Source organism: Amblyomma mixtum, chromosome 3, assembly GCF_055824585.1.
Source record: "Amblyomma mixtum isolate Tamu chromosome 3, ASM5582458v1, whole genome shotgun sequence".
NCBI classification, from domain to species: domain Eukaryota; kingdom Metazoa; phylum Arthropoda; class Arachnida; order Ixodida; family Ixodidae; genus Amblyomma; species Amblyomma mixtum.
In genome coordinates, this window is record NC_143014.1 from 132,743,182 (window position 1) to 132,764,736 (window position 21,555).

At 48.1% G+C, this 21,555-nt stretch overlaps 1 long non-coding RNA gene and 1 pseudogene across 1 annotated transcript in view; one reads left to right on the plus strand and one right to left on the minus strand.

Moving 5' to 3' along the window:
- The window catches only part of LOC149351976 (chromosome-associated kinesin KIF4A-like), a 60,866-nt pseudogene extending 41,070 nt beyond the window's left edge, over window positions 1-19,796 (plus strand).
- Window positions 1-21,555, minus strand: part of LOC149351974 (uncharacterized) — a 114,986-nt gene that overhangs the window by 63,704 nt on the left and 29,727 nt on the right. The gene's annotated exons all lie outside the window — the stretch shown is intronic.

Genomic DNA, 21,555 nt, shown 5'->3' on the forward strand with positions numbered 1-21,555 from the left:
AGGGGACCAAAGCAAGCATGATTTCCCGCTGTTGAAGTGGAACTCTTGCAGTATGTTAGAGGGCGTTGGATGATGCAATCTGGGACGCCAGTGATGACAGTGACAACAGCCGCGACGATGTGAGCCATGGCTCGGCGTTCGATTTTTCCCACAGCGACTCCGACTAGGTAAAGTAGGTGTTTCATAAAATAAAGAAAAAACCTTTTCGTTGTGGTATGATTCTTGATTTTTTTTTAACGCAGCTGTCTCCGCTGCTTTCGCTTGCGTGGCTTCACACCACATGACACTAATACGGTTAAGGGAGGGCGGGGAGAAAAAGGAGCCTCCGCGGCGAGTCTAGAGGCGGCACTACGGCGCGCTCTGAAAAATCGCGAATTGTTTTTGCAACTCCTTTATGTCCTGGTTTAACTGTCTACATATTGCACACCTTTATAGACTAGTATTTTAGTGCATGTTTTCGAAAATCTTCCCGTAATTTGCGCACCCCGTTCTTGAAGCCTTAATTTTCGAAGTGCGCAAATTATGCGAGTAAATATTTATCGCAGTAAATAGATTCAGCTGCAAAAAAAGCCCCTTTGATTGTTTCGCATATTTTCAGGAGCTGGCGAGAATTAAATCTGGCAGCGGTGTGTGCCGCAAATGCCTCTCTGCTAAGAAGCCAAAGAGGAAGCCATTCGAGGTGAGAAACTTTGCATTGCTCTCATGGAGTGGCACCATGCATTTCAACCAATCCGCACGGTTTGAGGGATGAATTTATCGAAAATGGAGCAAACATTTCGCAGCGAAATGCAGAAATTTGCGCGCTCTTGAAACCATCGGTCATAACTACATGTTGCAAATTTCGGCCTCAGACCTGAACACTCCACTACTCCTTTTATCAGAAATGTGGCGGTAATGTCTGGTGTAAGTGTTTCTTTGCATGACACAGGGCGTCCCTTAGTTGCCCGAGGCAGACGTCGCTTGCTCAGAGCTAAGCTACAAAGGTATCAGACTTGAATGTCTTGAATATATAGGATGTTTTGTTCTTGGTAACTAAGGCTAACAGGTGCATACCCCTACACATAAAGCTAGCACATTTTACCAGTATTGGCATGCATATATGTGGCCCACCTTACCCTGCCCTGACCTAGTACAGTCAAGCTTGGCTATTTCGAATCATTGTCTATACTGAACACTCAGATAATCCTCTTGAGAATCCCGTGTAAAAGTATGGGAAAGTCGCGCTCTATATCGAACTTTGTGCCTCGCCATTGCAAGAGACGCTTCTAACGGCGCTTCTTGATTGCATTCGGCGCGCGGAGACTGGCTGGCTACACGGCCTTGGGCACCTACTGGCAGCGTTAGCGCTGTGAAACCGCACGACGAGGTGAACATGATGTGGCCTTGAGGGTGACCTTCGGCTTGTACTCATTTTACACGCCACTTATGTCATGCGGTGAAGCCAGCTTTACTAACTAAAGCCCAGCGGCAGCCCTTGAATGGCATGCTTCGCAGTCGAAGGCGTTGCAAAAACCAACTATACCTTAATTTTAATGGACGATAATTCCATTAATAGCGTACTGGTAACATGTTTAGACATCTTAAGATAGGCAGTGGCCCATTCCAAAGCACCGCCCGCAGCAACTTCAGTGTGAAGCAGGTTAGACCCAAGCAACTCCCAGCGAGCGTTGTCCTGCCAGCACGCCGGCAGGCGGCACGTCGCTACATGAATCACGCTACTAGCATGGTTACAATGTATTCTGTCTGCCAGGCTGCAGATGAGATTATCTTTAGCCATTTTTTATGTGTTGTATTATCGATATAATATTGATCTTTCGGTTTGTTAGTGTTTTCATGTATCAGAGCAAGACTGTAGCATAGGCTCCGCTGGCACATTTCAAGGAGCGCAAGGGTTCAGGAGGGCAAAGTGAAGCAGCTGTGGAAGACTGTGGGGCAGAAAAAGGAAGGGAAAGGAACAGCAGCAAGGAAGATGCCTGTGGAGGTGTAGGTAGAACAAAGCAGACGACAAACATAAAGGTGGTAAAGAACGCTGCGTGCCAAACTGCAGTGTCGGTAGCGTTCCTTGCCATCAACAGTGCTCTATATTTGCATGTTGGTGCGTGCATACCTACTCAGTATTCAAACGAACATTCTAGTGAATCAAGTCATGTGACTGAAATGACATTTAGAATGCTACCAGAATGAATAGGGAATTTTCAAGATGAACAGCTGCGGTGACTGAGAAAGGCTGAACAGTTGAAACTTGTCTGGTGTCTGTGGTGTCATGGGAATGTGGAATGCGACACACAGTACAGACTGTTTCCTTTGGTATTATATGCTTCCTCCACGTGTGTTCCTGTTAGATGCAGCACTCCTCCATTTTAGTAGTGCTGTTCATTTGTACATGCAGCGACTGTGACTGTGATGCCTTGGTATTCTAACTCTGGTGGGATGCCAGGGGGTAGCACATTCTCTTTTTCATCACCTGTGGTTGTGGGCTTTTTCAGGCGAAGACGGAAAATGTACCGCCGGTCTGCCTTAATGACCTAGATGCGAGCATGAATAACAAGAACAATGAGGCCAGTGATAAGGACCCTGACTGCTGCCTCACTGAAGATTATAGCAAGGGCATGGTGAGTTCCATGTGTGTGATTTTCATACGAGCTCACATGCAGTAGTTTTTTTTTTGTTCAGTCAGATGTTGTAGACACGTATACATGGGACCACTACAACATGCTCTCGGTCTATGTCAGCATCTCAAAAGAGAACAGTGTTCCTAAACAGGATCTTAGCCATCTTTCTATCAAGCTGTCTCAAATTTTTGGTTCTGAATGGCCTTTTCCAAGAGGGGGGACGCCGAACTGCGCGCGAACGCGGACGTGCTCTGCATGGGCTCCGTGAATCGTCATTGTTCTTGACCGGAAAACCCCAGTTTAATGCAAAAAGTTTATTGGATGTGTACCGTAAAGTTACGAGGACCATCTGGACACCAATTTTATCTGTGTGAGTAGAATGTTTTTCCACTTACGGGACTTTGAAATCTTGAGGCGGCGAGAGTCACGCTAAACCTAACGCCGACGTAGCGTCGGCCGTGGCCGAAGCAGGAGACGCATGGGCTTCGCTGGCCCTACTGGGGCTGAGCAGCCTCGACGGCGGCATGGCATCAGCATCGGCATCGGCTGTGGCACCCATAACGGCCCCGGTTATTGAAAATAACCCGGGTACGGACCAGCCCCAAGCCATGGAGCTTGCAAGCACCAACAGCGCTGAAGCTACGAGGGGACAGCAAGAACAACCAACAGTCTACCCAGTCTACCAGACCCCGTGGCGAGTGATGAAGGAATTAGTGGAGTGCAGAGCCCAGAAGGATAGGAAAGCTACCGGTCAGGCAAGTACACCTTCCAAACAAGACTCCAGTGAGAACGAGCGAGCAGCAGCAGCAGAAACTTGGGACGCCGGGACCGAACGCCATGGTCCCGAACGCACCACCGGGGTCCGCTGTAAACAACCAACTGAAGACACTCGCTGGTAACAGGCGAGATTTCGTACAGCTCCCGAAAGGAGGATAGAAAATCGTATTCCGACCGAAGAGCCACAACCTAAGAGTGGGAGATTTCAAGCCCAGCGAATACATACAAGCCCTGGTGAAGGAATGCAACCTGGTATACATCGGCGACATGCTTGTCGCGGTGAAAGCCATCTCAAACATAATAATAGTCCGGACGCCAGATGGCGCGAAGGCAGAAGCCCTGCAAAAGGCGAGGAAGTTGCTCCTCGGAGACAAAGAATTCGAGTTCAATGCCTACTGCTCCACGGCCGAGGGAACTGTCCGGAGTGAGGGCCGGCACCACGCAAGAAATCCGAATGAACCGCATCCAAGTAGCAACGCCGGGAATTCGTGCAGTCTACGCAAGAATGCTCGGGAAGTCAGAGTCAGCGTTCATTGCGTTCGACGGACCGAGGTTGCCCAAGACAGTGGCAGTGATGGGAGGACTGTAGAGAGTTTACCCTTACTAACCTACGAAGCAGGTGTGCTTCAGATGCCACCTGCAGGGGCACCGATCAGACGTCTGCCCGAAACCACAACCCATTCCGCAGTGCCCTCGATGCAAACGTGTCAACGTCGACGGACACGAGTGTGGGGAGCCCAGATGTGAGTGTTGCGGCGAAGCTCACGCCACGGGCGATATAGGATGTAAGACGCGAGATCCACCGACCACGGTGGCGACAACGCCTGGGTTCGGGGGAACGCTCATGGCGCTTCCGCATTCAAACAGAAGAACAAGAAGTCCAAGAAGGTGAGTCAGTCTAGGAGCGAGTCTCCAGTCTATCCCGCTGCTCTAGACTATTCGATACAAGCTAGATTCGAAGCTCTAGAAAAGACAAACAGGGAACTTAGGAAAATGAACGACTAAAAAGGAGGCTCTCGTTTATAGAACAGCGACAACAAAGAGAAGAAAATGATACAAACCCAGGAAAAGTACACGGAGTACAATCGCCCACGCCGACAACAAGCACGCAGGGGCAAGCAGCCGTACAACCGCAAGAAAGGAAAGCGATAGATGCTACTATACCACTACACCAAATACAGGAGCAACAGAAAACAGTCTTGACGACGCTGGAACAACTCATGACCAGACTGAATGCGACAGATCAGAGATTGGCAGAACTGTTCAGGAGACAAAACAAGAGAGCACCGGGACAGGTCGACCTAAACGAAAGCGCGAAGATCTTCGCGCCGCAGCAGTAGTGTCACATCATGGCTAACGCAGAAGAAAAATTTACAATATGGCAATGGAATTGTAGAGGATTTAGAAAAAAAAAACGATTTCAACATACATGTAATGCAGCATAAACACCCACCCACTGCGCTGCAAGAAACTAACACTTCGCCGAAGAAAGTCGGCTACGACACCATAGTAGATGAAAGATTTAAAAGTGGCCCTTTTATGTCAGAAGAGGGTCACTACGCACATGCGCGCGACACCAGAAGAAAATATAGAACACCTTTTAATAGAGGTCATACCTAAGAAGCGCGGGGAGAAGAGCCTATTCGTACTTAACATATATTCACCACAGCGCAAGAAGAGACATGACTTCAAAGAAATCATTAGAGCAGTGATCGGCCTGGTAAAACAAAACCACCTTGTGATTGTAGGAGATTTCAATGCTCCGCACAAAGAGTGGGGCTACAAGATGAATACAAAGAAAGGAAAAACCATCTTAGATGGAGTGGACACGCACGGGCTGGAAATCGTTACCGATAGCAGATACCCTACTATGGTCGGAAACAGCGTTTCAAGAGACACTTGCCCTGATTTGGCCATCCTAGGAAATATCCTAGACTACGAATGGTCTAACACCGGGGAGCAGTTCGGAAGTGAATACTACGGAATTCAAACGCAAATTAAACTTACAAGGTTCAGCACAATCCAGAGAAAGACAAAAATCTCAGATTGGAAAAAATTCCGAGAAAAGTTGGAGAATGAAGCCGGAGGAACTGCGATAACGGACATCGAAAAGTGGACCAAACGACTACGGGAGGCCCACAGAGACAATACTACGTACGGAGCTAGAGATTAACGATGATTTTCCACGTGCGGATAAACGATTGCTACATCTTTGGGAGGCTCGTAGGGGGCTGACGAAAAGATGGAAGAAACAAAAACATAACAGGAAATTGAGACTCAGAATAGCTCAAATCCAATAAGGAGGTAGAAGACCACACCGCAACTTAAAGATAATTGGCACCAAATTTGCAATGAACTAAACGGCAACTTGGGTAGCGCTAAAACATGGGCGCTTCTCAGGCCCCTCATAGACCCGACAAAATCGGAGAGAAAACAGAAAAACGATAGAACGTATCACGTACGTATCACGCACACGTATCACGCACAACGTATCACGCACAACGTATCACGCACAATCGAAAGCCTGACTGGACTAATCAACGAGCACTGGGAAAGGGGCACGGTCCCGGTGGAGTGGAAACACGCTGATATATTTGTCGATGCTCGAAGCGTGTCCCACCAGGCATCGGGTCCAGGAGCACCTCCGCAGTGCCGAAGGAGGAAGGAACGTGGGCCGGAGACGGGGAGTAGGGGAAGTGAAGGAAAAACAACTGTATTCACATATTTACATTATTTACATAGAGCGGGACTGAGAATGGCTCTCAGTGGAAGGGGAACGTCTTCGTCAACCGTAGTCGACTGGAGCTAGCAGGCTTCTTTCGGCCACACTCACGGCCGAGTTAAATATCGTTCGGTTTCCCCAGATCCCTGGCTGGGGATTAATGGTCGACGAGCACTGTCCAATCCGATGGACCGAAGGGGACGTTCTTGTCACCACCCACGGCTGGGCAGGTGCGAGCTTTTCCACTCTCCCACAGCTGGGCCGATGAGAGGGGGAGAATGCTGACTCATCCAGCACTGCGGGAAAGGAATCTCCCGAAGTCCTCCAGCAGGGGAATGAACTTGCCTCCCCGCCGATTTCCCAGAACGCGAGTCGGGGACACAGAATTCTTCAATTATCCGCCAGCGTGACCGGCGCCGCCAGGTCGCCTCCGCATTCACGGTGGTTGCTCGGACAATAGCTCCTGGGCCTCGCCTGCCTTCGTCGCCGCTGCACTCTGCTCAAGGAATTTCGCTGGGATTACTGCTGACAATGGCCTTTGACATTCCTGCCACACTAATCCGCTGAGGCTCGGAGGGGCATTCCAAGCATCCAACTTCCCATGGTCGTCGCGAGGTTGTCGACCTCGATGAATGTTCACGGTAGCTGCATGATCGGGCCCACGTGGTCCGAGTGGACACAGGTGTGACGGGAACACACAAAGAGAGTTAAAGGGGGGGGGGGGGGGGGGTAGAAACATAACAGCACGTCCGCCGCCCGAAGAGGTCTCGTAGTGGTTGCAGCCAACGCTGCTGCGCGCAGAGACCTGGAGTTCTGTCCGTTCGGCCTTTGGTCACAGCTGGGCCCAAAGGTTCTTCTTGCTTCGTTGACAGCTGTAACGAGCTCAACCAGCAAAGTCCAAAGCCCAACAAGCAGAAAGCGCCAAACTGACTTCAAGAACCGCCAAGCTGTTTTCGGTCAACAAAATCTCTTTAGAGAAAATGAGCTGTAGCGTGAAATTTACGTCCTCCTCCGAAAGTTGACATGTTTGACCAAACCAGAATACACAGAGCTTGTTTAGCCAAAAGGGAGGAAAATTTTCTAAAATTTTGGGGGGGTGCCGTAGCACGGTTTATGTCACAGAAAGCCACCGCCCGTGAGAGCACGAAGGGAAGGTGGAGCTGCTGAACACACATACAAAACAGACAAAAATGATTCCCGCTAAAGCAAAAAAAAACAAAATACAAATTTGCATACGGATTAACGTCCGGGGAGTCAGGAAAGGGCATTACACGGGAAAGCCTCGGCTGAGGCCATCAGCGTTGCCATTATCTCTTACGTTTCTGCAACGCATGTGAACAGAGTCCCGCAATGCCAAGCTCCAAAGTTTCGCTCTCATCCTTGTACAGGAGAGATAATGAACAAAAGAACAAAAAAACAAGCATTAAACTCAATATGAGATTATGCGTCATATCCGCCCCTTGCGGCCGCGGTCCGACAGCTGCTTTAGCAGATGAGACATTGCATAACGCTAGGAATTCCAGCTTGCATTTCTGTACAGGAGAGTTAAATGAACAAAAGAGACAAGCATTCAACTCAAGACGGGATTATTCCTCGAATCCGTCTGCAAACAGCGTTGCGATCAGAGGAATTTACTGCTTCCTATTTTTCAGCCGCCCCCTGCGCGGCCGCGGTCCGATAGCTGCTCTAGCAGGTGCAACAGGACACAAGGCTAGGAATTTCAGCTTGGGACCCTTAACTGTTCTTCGTCCAAGTCTCGCGGTTCTGAAGTTTAGCTGACGCTCAGAAAGCAGAATGCGAGAAGGGAGCGAACGAGTGCGAATGCCGTGCCAGCGTATCCGTCTCTCTCGGATTGGGTTCGCGCGTTGCGTTCTCTTGGCTTGTGTTCCCACGGGGCGGGTGCGAACTCTTGAGCACCGAGGCGCCAAATTGGGGCGGCTACGCGGTTTGGATTTCAGTCGAGCATTCAACAAGGGCCGCACTTTCCCCTTAATTAACTCTTCCCGTTTGGACACCTCTGTGCGCTGCCGCTCCGTGGAAACCTTCGCAGGTGGTTTGCGTGGCGCGTCACTAGCAATCGCTGAACCATTACAGGTAAAGTCGCTGGCGTTCGCCTCATGATCAGTTTGTAAAATTGCCTGTTCTAGCTCACCACCGTGAGAATTTATCAGGCTTACTGGGTCATGTTTGCCCTCGTCACCCGCGTGCTCTGCTGGCGCCGCGAAGTCTGGAGCCTTCGAAATGGTAAGGACCTGCGCAGCATCATCTCCAAAACAAAGGCCTTTTTCTTTGGGCAGCATATCCAAGCGATTTGAGAAAATCGAGGGATACTGCAAAGGCAGGTTTTGGGAGACGGCTGCCTTGGTCAGACGCAGCTCGAGGGGGCTCTCGATCGCGACGCGGGCAGTACGTTGGTCGTGTTCGATACCTTTCCTATCCTTATACTGGCGGTACAGCAGGCCAGAACGGAGCTGGAAAGGTATGTTCTTCCGTGACACACCTATGTCACTTTGGGGACTCAACTTGCGTAGAGATTGGTCTTTTTCTTGCTCAGCGGTGAACGTTTCTCTGTCTACACGAAGGAGTTCGAGAAAGCCATCTGAGTGGGGCAACACTAGATTCTTTTTCAGTTCCTCACCTAGCCCCAGCTCATCACTGGCGCCTGCTTCGGAAGACTCACTATAGCCTGCACTACTGTCGGTACTCTTTAGCCCTGTGCTAGAAGTGAGTAAGTCCTGGGCTGGCTCGTCATTAGGTAGCGCGGAGCCGTCACAGCTTAAGTCGCCGGCGTTCTTCTCATCCACAGTTTGCAATAAAGCCTGCTCTAGCTCATCACCGTGAGAATTTACAGGCTTCGGGCTTACAGGCTGAGGTTTGCCCTGTCCAACCACGTGCTCTGCTGGCGCCGCGACCTCACGAGCCTTCGAAATGGTAAGGACCTGCGCAGCATTGTCTCCAAAACAAAGGCCTTTTTCTTTCGGCAGCACATCCAAGCGATTTGAGCAAATCGAGGGATGCTGCTTAGGCAGGTTTTGGGAGATGGCTGCCTCGGTCAGACGCATCTCGAGCGGGCTCTCAATCGCGACGAGGGCAATGGGCAAAGATACGCAGTTTTCATTGCCGACTTTAATCTCTTTTCGCGCCGAAACCTCCTGATTTAATGTCGAATTCCTCTCGGCGCGCTTCGCCAGTAAAATTTGCAACTCCAAACGCATTAAAGCAAGTTGCTTTTCATCGGCTTCCTTAAGACGAAGACGTTCTTTTTCTATCCTGTCAGCCTCCTCCTTAGCGGCTTCCTTGCGGTAAAGGCGTTCTTTTTCAATCCTGTCAGCCTCCTTCTTAGCGGCTTCCTTGCGGCAAAGGCGTTCTTTTTCAATCCTGTCAGCCTCCTTCTTAGCGGCTTCCTTGCGGCAAAGGCGTTCTTTTTCTATCCTGTCAGCCTCCTCCTTAGCGGCTTCCTTGCGGTAAAGGCGTTCTCTTTCAACCCTGACGGCCTTCTCCTTGCGTTCCTTTTCAACCCTGTCGGCCTCCTCCTTAGCGTTCCTGATTCCCTCCTGAATGACTTCCCAGGTCTCCAAAATTTTGTCTCCCTCCTTAGCACCACATTCCTTAATAGCCTCAATCAGCTGCGGCTTTCTGTGACTCTTCCTGGCCTCAATACCCAGCTTTTCACACAGCAACATCAACTCTGGCTTCTTTAGCTTGCTCAAATCCATGGCAACTTCCGAACGAGGACTTTCAATACAAGCTGCTACGTGAAATGCTTAAGCGAGCACGTGCAGAAAAACAATCTACAGGTAGTGATAAATTTCCAGAGTTATCAAGCCTGGCAGATTCTTAAGGAAAGTCAAGCGCTCACCACTGCTGAAGCCAGGACCAAGCGTGGAAGATCCCACCGCTGCCACCAGTTGATATATTTGTCGATGCTAGAAGCGTGTCCCACCAGGCATCGGATCCAGGATCACCGCCGCATTGCCGAAGGAGGAAGGAAACGTGGGCCGGAGACGGGGAGTAGGGGAAGTGAAGGAAAAAACTGTATTTACATTAGTTACATGATTATTTACATAGAGCGGGACTGAGAATGGCTCTCAGTGGAAGGGGAACGTCTTCGTCAACCGTAGTCGACTGGAGCTAGCAGGCTTCTTTCGGCCACACTCACGGCCGAGTTAAATATCGTTCGGTTTCCCCAGATCCCTGGCTGGGGATTAATGGTCGACGAGCACTGTCCAATCCGATGGACCGAAGGGGACGTTCTTGTCACCACCCACGGCTGGGCAGGTGCGAGCTTTTCCACTCTCCCACAGCTGGGCCGATGAGAGGGGGAGAATGCTGACTCATCCAGCACTGCGGGAAAGGAATCTCCCGAAGTCCTCCAGCAGGGGAATGAACTTGCCTCCCCGCCGATTTCCCAGAACGCGAGTCGGGGACACAGAATTCTTCAATTATCCGCCAGCGTGACCGGCGCCGCCAGGTCGCCTCCGCATTCACGGTGGTTGCTCGGACAATAGCTCCTGGGCCTCGCCTGCCTTCGTCGCCGCTGCACTCTGCTCAAGGAATTTCGCTGGGATTACTGCTGACAATGGCCTTTGACATTCCTGCCACACTAATCCGCTGAGGCTCGGAGGGGCATTCCAAGCATCCAACTTCCCATGGTCGTCGCGAGGTTGTCGACCTCGATGAATGTTCACGGTAGCTGCATGATCGGGCCCACGTGGTCCGAGTGGACACAGGTGTGACGGGAACACACAAAGAGAGTTAAAGGGGGGGGGGGGGGTAGAAACATAACAACGCTGAGATTATCATGATACCTAAACCAGGGAAAACACCCAGTTTAGAGAACCTTAGGCCCATATTACTAACTTCATGCCTTGGTAAACTATACGAGAAAGTGGTCAAGACTCGACTGAGCAACTACATGGAGGACAACGGTCTGTTTCCGGATGCCACGCTCGGGTTCAGAATGGGGCTCTCCACACAAGACGTGATGCTCCAGTTAAGAGACACAGTACTAAAACAAATATCGGGAATCGAGAAGGCGTAATCTTGGCTATGGACCTCAAGGGGGCGTTCGACAACATCGGCCACAACGCCATTCTCACAGAACTCTCGGCAACAAACTGTGGGGAGAGGATCTTCGCATACGTAAAGGCCTTCCTGTTTAACAGAACAGCAACGATCGGCATCAACAACATTAGGTCAGAAAAGAAGACGACTCCAAACAGAGGGACACCACAAGGATCCAATATCTCACCTTTGCTCTTTAACATAACAATGATTGGATTTATTAGGCGACTGAAAAATATCTAAGATGTAGAACATTCAATTTATGCGGACGACATAACAGTGTGGACGACAAAAGGAACGACGGGAAACAAGCAAGAAATACTGCAAAGAGCGGCGGATGAGATCAGTCAATTTGCTTTATTTAGCGGGATGCAGTGCTCCCCAGAAAAATCAGAATTTATTAGACTTCACAAAAACAAAGAGGACAGAGGAACAATAGAATTAGAGATAGATGGACAACCCATAAGAAGGACAAATAAGTTTCGCATCTTGGGAATGTGGCTGCAAGAGAAATGCAAGCGGTACCGTACCATCCAGCTCTTGAAACACTCAACGAAACAGATATGCAGGATGCTAAGCCGGATTACGAACAAGAGAAAAGGGGTGAAGGAGCGAGATGCGGTACGGATCACTTCTGCGCTCATCATACCGAGGATGACGTACGCGCTTCCGTGCCTACAACCTAACAAAGGGGAAAAGAACAAAATGGAAACATGCATCAGAAAGGCGTATAAGCAAGCCTTAGGCGTCATGACCTGCGCTTCGACAGAGAAGCTGATGAACATGGGGGTGTACGGCACCTATGAGGAGCACAGCGAAACCATGCTCAGATTTCAACTGGAAAGGCTTAAAAGAACAACCGCAGGCCGCGCACTACTGGTCAAGCTAGGATACCCGGCAGAAGACGAGCGCGAAGTCAAGACAGACATTGACAGCCAAATTAGGAGCACTTTCTTGGTCTTGGTTAAACCAGTCCCCAGAAACATGGACCCGAAGAACCACGAAGGAAGACGGGCGGCGAGATCATTAGAGTTGGACAGGTTCCTAAAGAAGAAATAGATGGTTTTGTATGTTGACGCGTCCACGTACAGAACGGAGGAAAACGCTAGGGCGGTAGCAGTAGTGAACGCCAAAGGGAAGATAATTACTGGTGCATCAGTGCGCACAAGGACTACACAAGCAGCGAAAGAGATCGCCATAACTCTAGCCCTGACTGAAGCCAATCAGCAGGGACTGAGTTACTGGAGAGCGACGGATTCTCAGGCTGCAACGAGGGCATACAGAGATGGAAGGATCGGCCGGAAAGCCGCGAGGATCCTCTTCGAACAAAAACAACACAGACATGGATCAAACAACACAAACATTCAACACACCATCATTTGGGTCCCTGACACTGGGGTTGAGGGAAACCTCATGGTAGACACCGTTGTTCGAGGGTTCACGAACCGGAGGGCGGGTTCGCCGGTCGAACCCTTCAGCACGCCAGAATCTTACGGGGAGGCAATGAAGGCGTTGTTGGGAGCGCGCAAGAAGTACTCGGCTCCGGCGGATATCCTCAACAGAGAGCAGGCAACCACGCTCAGACGACTACAAACAGACACCTACCCAAGCAGAGCCATGTATCAGGAAATGTGACCGAACAGATAAAGAGTGCGTGTGGTGTGGGGGCTACGCCACTACGTACCACACCACCTGGGGCTGTGAAAAAAGCCCTTTATTACCAAAGATAAACAGCCCTAGACTAGAGCAGCGGGAGGCCCTCCTGACTGACTGCGACCCAAGCACACAGCTTATGCTGGTGACGAGGGCCCCGGCAGCGGCGGAGGCCAACGGGATCCTGGAATAGGGAAGACCGACCACTGAAGCTCCACATCTATCTATCCCCCACCCGCTGCTCCCTAACTCTTCCTTTTACAACAATAAATGTTGTTACTACTACTACTACTTTTCCAAAAAGCACCGTTTACGAGCGCTGATTTCAGTCACAATATTAGTGCTTCTGTACTTCTTGTGTTTTTTCCTTTTATCATCAATATTATTTTCAATCTTAACAGTTTCACTGTCCGCCCTGTATGCGGGAGGTGCAGGGCGGACTGCTGCCGTCCCCACTGCTGCCGGGGACCGATTGGTGAAACACTGGGTTAAGCTTTCCCTTGGCCAGGTGCTCAACTGGTCTGGAAATGGGTCTTTTACCTCACCTTCTGCAGAAGTGACCTTGTGCCATGGCACTCTTTGACCACAGCTGCCTTTGTGCCATAAAAAATAATCCTAAATATTCATTTCCAGCATAGCTGAAGTTTTTGTGCAATTTTCCACAATAGACGCACTCACAGAATGCATGCGTCTATGATTTTCATAAAAATAGGTTTATAAGAGTAATTCTTCCTTTCTTTACGATTATAATAGAATCTCGATGATACAAACATGGTTGATACGAATTCTGATACCCCGGCCGGAGTGCATTGTGTACTGTGTGCAGAATACCAGATGTTCCCAACAATCTCTCACGCCGCCACACATGTTCCGAACAATATGCCATGCCACTACGAATGTTCCGAACACTCTCCCAAGCAACAACCACAACCTCGAGCACTCGGCGACTGCGGCTTGTGCATCTACGCCGCCTGTTGCATTGTACACACCGCGAGTGACCGCGTGGCCGTACACAAATCCCGTCGGCGGTAAACAAATGCATTTTTCATGCTTTTGCACACGACTTTTGTTCGTTTTAGAACATACGAAATTTTTGATGATGCGAATTTTTCTACGATTTTCTACGAATCCGTGAGATTCAGATCGAGATTCTGCTGTTACTCGTTTCCTTCATTCATTAGTACTTTTCTTTCCTGCTTGGTTACCTTTCCTCGCAATAATTGTCATGTCAACAATGCTAGAAGTTTTGCCCCCTTCCATTTTCACTTGTCTGCCTTGTCGGCTCTCTGCGCCTTTATTCTCGTCACTTATAGTGTGCTATAATGTGCATAAAAGATGTGCAGAGGCCACAAATGACACAGGCAGATAGCACGTCATGATTTAGCACAAGGAAGGTATAAGTCAATGCTACCATGGTGTCCTCTTTTCTCTGTGAGTTTACCAAGCGAGACCTTGACTTGAAGCAGATGTTCCTTGTTTAAGAATTGTTTTCGGTGGGTACAGAAGCTACTCTTAGTTAACGGGCTGGAAAGGATGTGCGGTGTTTAATTTCGGTCTGGTATTACCGCAGGGCACCTCCAAACGGAAGTCTCAGGAGGATGTGAAGCCCAACAACGCAGCCAAGGTAGGTTTTTCACTTAGATGGCCCCTTGAGGGGCACTGAAGTTGGCCTGTATCAATATATTACCACGTTCTAATAACACTCTGCTACCTGTGCTGAAAACGGAGCTTTTATAAGGTAGAAAAGGTAAAAAAAGTTAGCAGAGACACTTAAGAATGCTTACTTGTGAGAAGGCGTAAGCACGCCCGCTCACTACGTGAGCACAGTCACCGCGCGCTGCGGCAGGATGTAACTCGATGCCATGCAGCTTGCAACTCTACGTCTGCACGGCTGTATACGTAGCCGCCGCAGCGACACCGCCAAACTCCTTCTGATCTAAGCGCTAACTTCGCGAAGGTAATCGCGAAGGGACCCACAGAATCTATTTTTTTTCTTCAAGAAGAACAAAAGTTGGACGAAACTGCCCTCAGTGTCCCTTTAAAGCACAGCTGCCAGTGCTTTGCTTCGTGCATTAAACGGAGAATTCCGATCCTATTTCTGCAGCAGAAGAGCCTTGGGCTACAGATTGTACGCACAGTTTTCCAGGTGTGTGTTGTTCTGAAATGACACTCATAAATAGTAAATAAATAATAGCATGCACGTCCACCTTTCTTAGTTCTCTGGGCTTGAGTTTAGCTCCATTGTGTCTCTGTACAACACTACAGCATGGCAGCCTGCTTCAGTTCCTAATCTTGTCGGGCAAATGCTGTAATATCACTAAACTGAGCTGCATAGTTTGCGCATGTTTCACTTAGCAAAGCTGTTATATTTGTTATATTGGGATTAGAGCGTGTATGCTGTTCTGTGGAAGTATGGTTCGTATACTTCGCAAACGATTGGCTGGGATCGCTTGTTTCTAAGTTATTTGGAAATGTCTTAATACAGAAATTAATGCTGGATAGTGCAGTATCTGGTAGAATATGCCGGTGTCACCATAGGTCTGGCAAAAAATGTTCGTAGTGAAACTGTTTTGCACAGCACATCAACTCCTTGGTGCGAGGTGTATAAAAATAGTACGAGAAAGGAATAAAAAAAAGACTCGTATTAATGCAACGTATCGAGATGGTAAAAGAGATGGTAAAGAAACAGCCTCAAGGTGTCAGCCCATTGCATGTCACAGCACTAAAATAGTCCACCTAATGCCCTGCTTAGGACGCCATTGACGCCAGATGTTTTATTTGTGCGTTTAACAAAGGCTATATAGCTTGGTTGGCAGGTCAGACGGTGACCAATAGAGTTTGCTCTAATATATAGTGGCAAGCAAGTTCTACTGCAGTACCTTTTTAACAGCAGCTGTAGCACCTTGTTTCATTAACTCTATGTGCTTTCCCTTGTGACATTATGAAATTATATAGAGTTTTGTTCGCTAAGCTAAATATTCTACAATAACTCTCTTTCGCAAATATATTTTTCCTTTCCCGCATTCGAGTCCAAGATAAGCAGCTAGTGGTAATCTTCAGTTTCCAGATTGTAGTAATGCATATGGTGAACGATTACAAATAGCCCGTTGTTGCAATAGCTTTGGAACTTTGGCACAACAGGTTTTGAAATAAAATTTGCAAGAAATATTGATCTCACTTGTGGACGTTATTGCCTGCCCAATCGAATGTTTTAAAGGTGCACTAAAGGGCGTTCCGGAAAACGTCTCTTTCGCTTTTATTGTTCTTCACGGCACGTTACAGTCGCAGACAACAAAGCTGCAAATTAAGCCCACCGAAATAAAAATACACACAGACTCATTGCTTTCGCAAGTATCAGCATCATCACCTTGCGTTTAGCAAGTGACAACCGGCGAGACAGGGAAAGTTATCTGTATTACTCCTTTTGGACACGACGTAATAGTTTCATGAAACCGCTACATATTTGTGGTTCAGAGAACATATCATCCAAAAAAAAACAAGCCCAAAGCAATCGGACTGTTTTCTCCTCGTCTACTGCGGGATGATGCGCCCCAATGCCTGCTCCGGCGGAAGCGCACATTTCGCTTCTTCCCTTGTGGTGCATCGGTGATCACGGTTCTCCTTTCCACAAGGTCCCGTGTCTGCCCCACTCCCCAGTTTTGCAATCCCGTGACGTCCATAGATCTACACTTCTTTGTGTTATCTGTGGGGCGCCATCAGGTTTTATTACAAGTGTTGTTCGGTTACACATTTTCGAAGGTCACTCCGCGTATCACGTATTACTCCGCTGATAGCAGAGCAGCAAGCTGCCACATGACTGGCTGAAAAACACTCAACAAGTTGGTTGACTCCTCCTACTATCTGCTGTCATTTAAAAAATAAAGGTGGAAGCCGGTATGTTTAATCAGCTGAGTGGGGAAATCGGCTGCACAGAACAATAATTCGAAGTTTCTAAGAATGTTCGGAGCGTGTGAATACAGTTTCCATTGTAAAAATACAAGCTCAGAATTCTATTTAGTGCACCTTTAATAACACCCTTATGCTTTGTATTAGTGAACTGTCTCTATCTGAAAGATTTTGGGTGGTTTACCTACAGACTTGCTGCAAGGCTTTTGGTCCAAATATTCTTATGCATATTTCTTAAAGCTGTGAAAAAAAAAAATTGGCTGTGGCTTGACCAATGGTCATCCCGAGTAGAATTTCGGAAGCAACGGCGCGGCAATAGCAGCGGCGGCGGCATCTCGGGGGCACTTTGACTGTATAAAATGCGTAGAGGCGAAAGCGTTTTCCGCACCACTTTGACTTCCTCTGTGGCACTGGTGACGTCACCACTGGAAGACGTCACACATAATTAAGTACTAATTATTAAGTAATAACAAATTATTAATTAATTTTAACTGCTGAATAATGACTAAATACTAACTGCTAATTAATTACGCTTAAGCTTCGCCTTTAGCAGTGGAACGCGACAGCGTGTTGTAGCGCTGCCAGGGAGTCCACGGAACGCCGCCACCCGTTCGGCGCGCAGCCTTGCCCTTTGAATTCAACGCTTTTTAAGGAAAGGAAATGGCGCAGCAATTCTCTATCATCTCGGTGGACACCTGAACCGCACCGTACAGGAAGGGAGGAAGTGGGAGTGAAAGAAGAAAGAGAAAGAGGGGCCGTAATGAAGAGAATGAAAATTGTATTTGAGGAAAGGAAATTACGCAGTAACTGTCACATATCTCGGTGGACACCCGTCATCCGCTTGTAGAGGAAGGGAGGAAGTGGGAGTGAAAGAAGAAAGAGGGGCCGTAATGAAGAAAATGAAAATTGTATTTGAGGAAAGGAAATTACGCAGTAACTATCTCACACTCGCTCCTCGCGCATGCGCAGATGGGGCTCTCCGGGGCTCCGCGAAATCGCTCACAAATAGCGTAGTGTTGCTTCCGCAACAAAATTTTGATGGATGGTGGTTGTGTGGCAAAAAAAGAGCTCAGGATTCGCTTTAGTGCACCTTTAATAACATGCTTATGCTTTGTGTTAGTGAACTATTTTTACCTGAAAATTTTTGCGTGGTTGACCTACAGGCTAGCTGCAAGGCTGCTGGTCCAAATATTTTTATGCATATTTCTTAATGCTGTGCAAGAAATTTTGATGGATGGTGATTGGGCTGCGGCTCATACCACTCTGGACGCAGTGGGTGCCTCAAGAAGCGTAGGAGCTGCACCCTCATGTGCGCCTGCATGGGCGACTGCTGTATACCTCAGCACTCTGCAAGTGGTCTTCTTTAGTCTCATGGGTCCCTTGGTTTATAATTTTAATTTTGGGTGACAAGCGCGGACGCATCCAAGAAGCTGCACTGTTAAAACAAAAATTTTCTCAGTGGCTTTGCTTTGCTGCATTGACTTGAGGTAACTGAGCGATTTTTCCAGAAGCTCCATTAAGTCACCGCATCCGCTGACGATGGCTGTAGTTTTTCTGAGTGATCGACGCTGTATTGTGCTTGTAAGTGTGCTTGGAAGATGAGGATGTTGTGAAGGAAAGAAAGGTGCAGTGATGCATGCAAAGTCGCTTTGAAACACAGATTTGTAAGGTGGTTTGGTTCCTGAACAATGAGAATTGATTTGAAACTGTTACTGTGTTAGTAATGAAATTTTAAATCTTGACTAAAGTAATTATGTCCATTATCTTTCTATAATCTCAGAAAAGCATTCATTTTCAAATGCGCAATCCTTTGCTATGTTACCCACTGAGCGCTAAGCAAATCACTGCTTGCCTACACAATCTATACGCGCGCTGCAAATGAAAACCTTTTTGAGAGTGTGTTGCCCTTAACACCGATTACTTTGTTGCATATGAATTTAGAAACGTTCACTTTGCAATTGCAGTGTGTTTTACATTGTTGGAAGCTATCAATAAATACGTCTCAGAAATATCAACTTGGCCGCATGCTCTTTGACATAGCCTTGAAGGCACATTTTATTTTAGGTCTATGAGTGAGCTTCAGAGAATTTTTTTCTTACTGCAAAACCCTCACACTGCCCATTCAACAAATTCTAGCAACAGTGAGCAAATATGTTTCACTACCATTAAACAAATCCTCGCAACTAACAGTGGGCAGTTATGCTTCACTACAATTGGTACATGGCCACAATTGTGTACAAAGAGCCTTGGCGTAACTGAAGTGTATGCTCCCCACCAGTGGCGCAGCTTTTAAGCTTCAGCCACCTTTAATTATATTAGCGGAAAAGAGAAGTGAGCTCTCCAGGAACTGGACTGCCACGGACGCCATGGAGAATTTAGGGAATACTTTTCCTGTTCTCGAGCTGACACCGCATCAAAGAAAGCCTGGGTGCCAGGCTTTTTAGTCCGATGGTGGTCCCTAGCCCAACTCTTTGCTTTCAAAGTCACTCTCCCCGTTAGTTGTGGAGTTCGAATATGCAAACGCCTCTGACCGTACGGGCAGACTCGTGCAGAGCGCATGTTCAAATTGCTGCAGTGAATCTGCAGAGAAAGAAATGCGCTTCATCTGCAGGCTGTGTCTTTCTCACAGGTGTGGTAGCCATATCCTTTCAGTGCTCCAACACCAGAGAAGAGCACAGTGCTGAATCAATAGAAATCTCCAACATGAACGTTATCGACAAGGAAATCCATGCGCACTAGTCTGGCGTTAATGAAAACAAGTTCTTTAGCTTTCTTTAGACCTCCACAGACTACCTGTGAAGAAAATTATTTATCCATGGAAATGGTGTGCAATGCTTGAAAGGGTTAAGAGGAGCAGTAAATCGAGGAGAACTACCAGTACGCATCATTGCTGTCGCGAAAGCAATGCACATGTGCAGTGAACTTTTAAGTTTTGTCGATTGAACCTTCTGTTAAACCACCCTTCTCTTTCTTTTTGCCAGGATTCGGACGCTACTACAGCGGATGACGGCTTGCCAGGGACTGCGCAGACGAAAGTTATCTCTCTTGGCAGCAAGCACTGACTGCACATGTGTATATTTTATTATGAGCCTAATGGCATTTTTTCCTGTCTGCTCAACAGGTTGTGTACTTTTAACGTAACACTATTGGCTCTTTTAGTAGATGTGGTGTCTGCCACTCGTAAACTTATTAAACTTATAAAACTTGAAAATTTATTTTATCGCATTGGACATCACATTTAGAGTGGGACCCCGATCATATGTGTCCCCCGCTTCGTACGGCGGCCAGCGGGAACCGTGCGGAATGACAGACGCTGCCGGAGCACTACTGGCAGACGTCAACCAAGCTGGTCCCAGATCGGAACCAATAGGGAGACGCGCGCGCCTGTAATGACGATTCTGCCGATGGCTCGGACTCCACACACGTGTGACCCGCGGCTGTCGGTGCGAGGAGGCTCGCCTGGACAGTTTCTCCGCGCGCTTCTTTGACGAAGGCGTTAGGGAAATCAACTGTACGTTCATACTAGCATGAAGTTATTGTTATTTAGTGGAGGGGGCGAGGTTCCTTCCAACCTCAATCTACTCTGTTATTGTTGCAGTTATTGTATCACCAGCGGCTATATATTCGGATACAATATAAGGACGCAGCGGCTTTTCCCCGTCAAAGGACACGCTCCCAGCCAATGGTGTCGGCCGATTCTCATGACCCTGCTAGTGTGACAAAGCTGGGAGGGGTAGATGAAAGAGGATAATCCCTTCCCTCTGCGGTCGAGGTTGACCCCTCTCAGCATTGTGGCGCCGCTCCTTGCATTATCAAGCTAGCAGGTTCATGCGAATCGGCCGACGCCATGGGATGGAAGGGGTTCCTTTGACGGGGAAAAGCCGCTTCGTTCTTGAGTTGCAAAGCGCTTTCCGCGGCGGCTTCAGTGCGAAGCACGTTAGGCCTAGCGACCCCGAGCAAATGCCGAGCAAGCCAGGAGCAAGTGTAGCGCTATCACCCGGCGGGCCGCACATCGCTGCAGAAAGCGCACTGCCGGCACATTCGCGTCGCATGCGAACATCGTGTTGTTTCTTTCCTTTGCGACGCAAATTCCTAGTTCAGACACTGCTTCCTGCTGCCGCGCATTGACAGCGAGGAGGATGGTCGTGCTGCGCATGGAAATCTATTTACGAGAGCGTTCGAGCGCCTCATCAAAAGCAGCCTCCTCGATTCCAAAAAACCTGGCTGCGCCGTCTCACAACTAATTCAAGCAAAACTGAAGTGGGTGCTTTTATAACGCGTGGGGAAAAGAAGTTAAATTTTTGAAAGCCAAAGTAGTGGATGCGTTTATTTTTGCGAGATTTTCGATCATACGACAGTTTCGCACGGTCCCCTGAAAGTCATCAAAGTTCTACTGTACTTGTTCGCTTTGTGCCAACTGCGTATTTGAAATGAAGGCTCCTAAGGCACTGCATGTTTTTGTAGAATTACACTGCAATCCACTCAGTATTTAAGCAAGTGTGTGAGCCCTTTCATCATTTTGTCAAATGTAAATTATTCTTGAGTGAAGTATACTGATAACGTTGCATGCAGCAAATGCTGCATGCATCGACATAGGAATCGAATAAATTGTTAATACTAATTTTTTATTAGCGTAAATTATCGCAAAAAGTTCGTTCATGCGTTCTCTGATCTCTCTAGCCGTGTCACTGTTATTTCCTACAGTTTTTGTGTACTATTCTGAATCTGTGCCATAGTGTCTTGATGTAAGATGAATATCGCGGTTGCCTAGGTGACTGTTGGTTGGAAACCAATTTGTTGTGCATTGGCCTATTGTTGCAG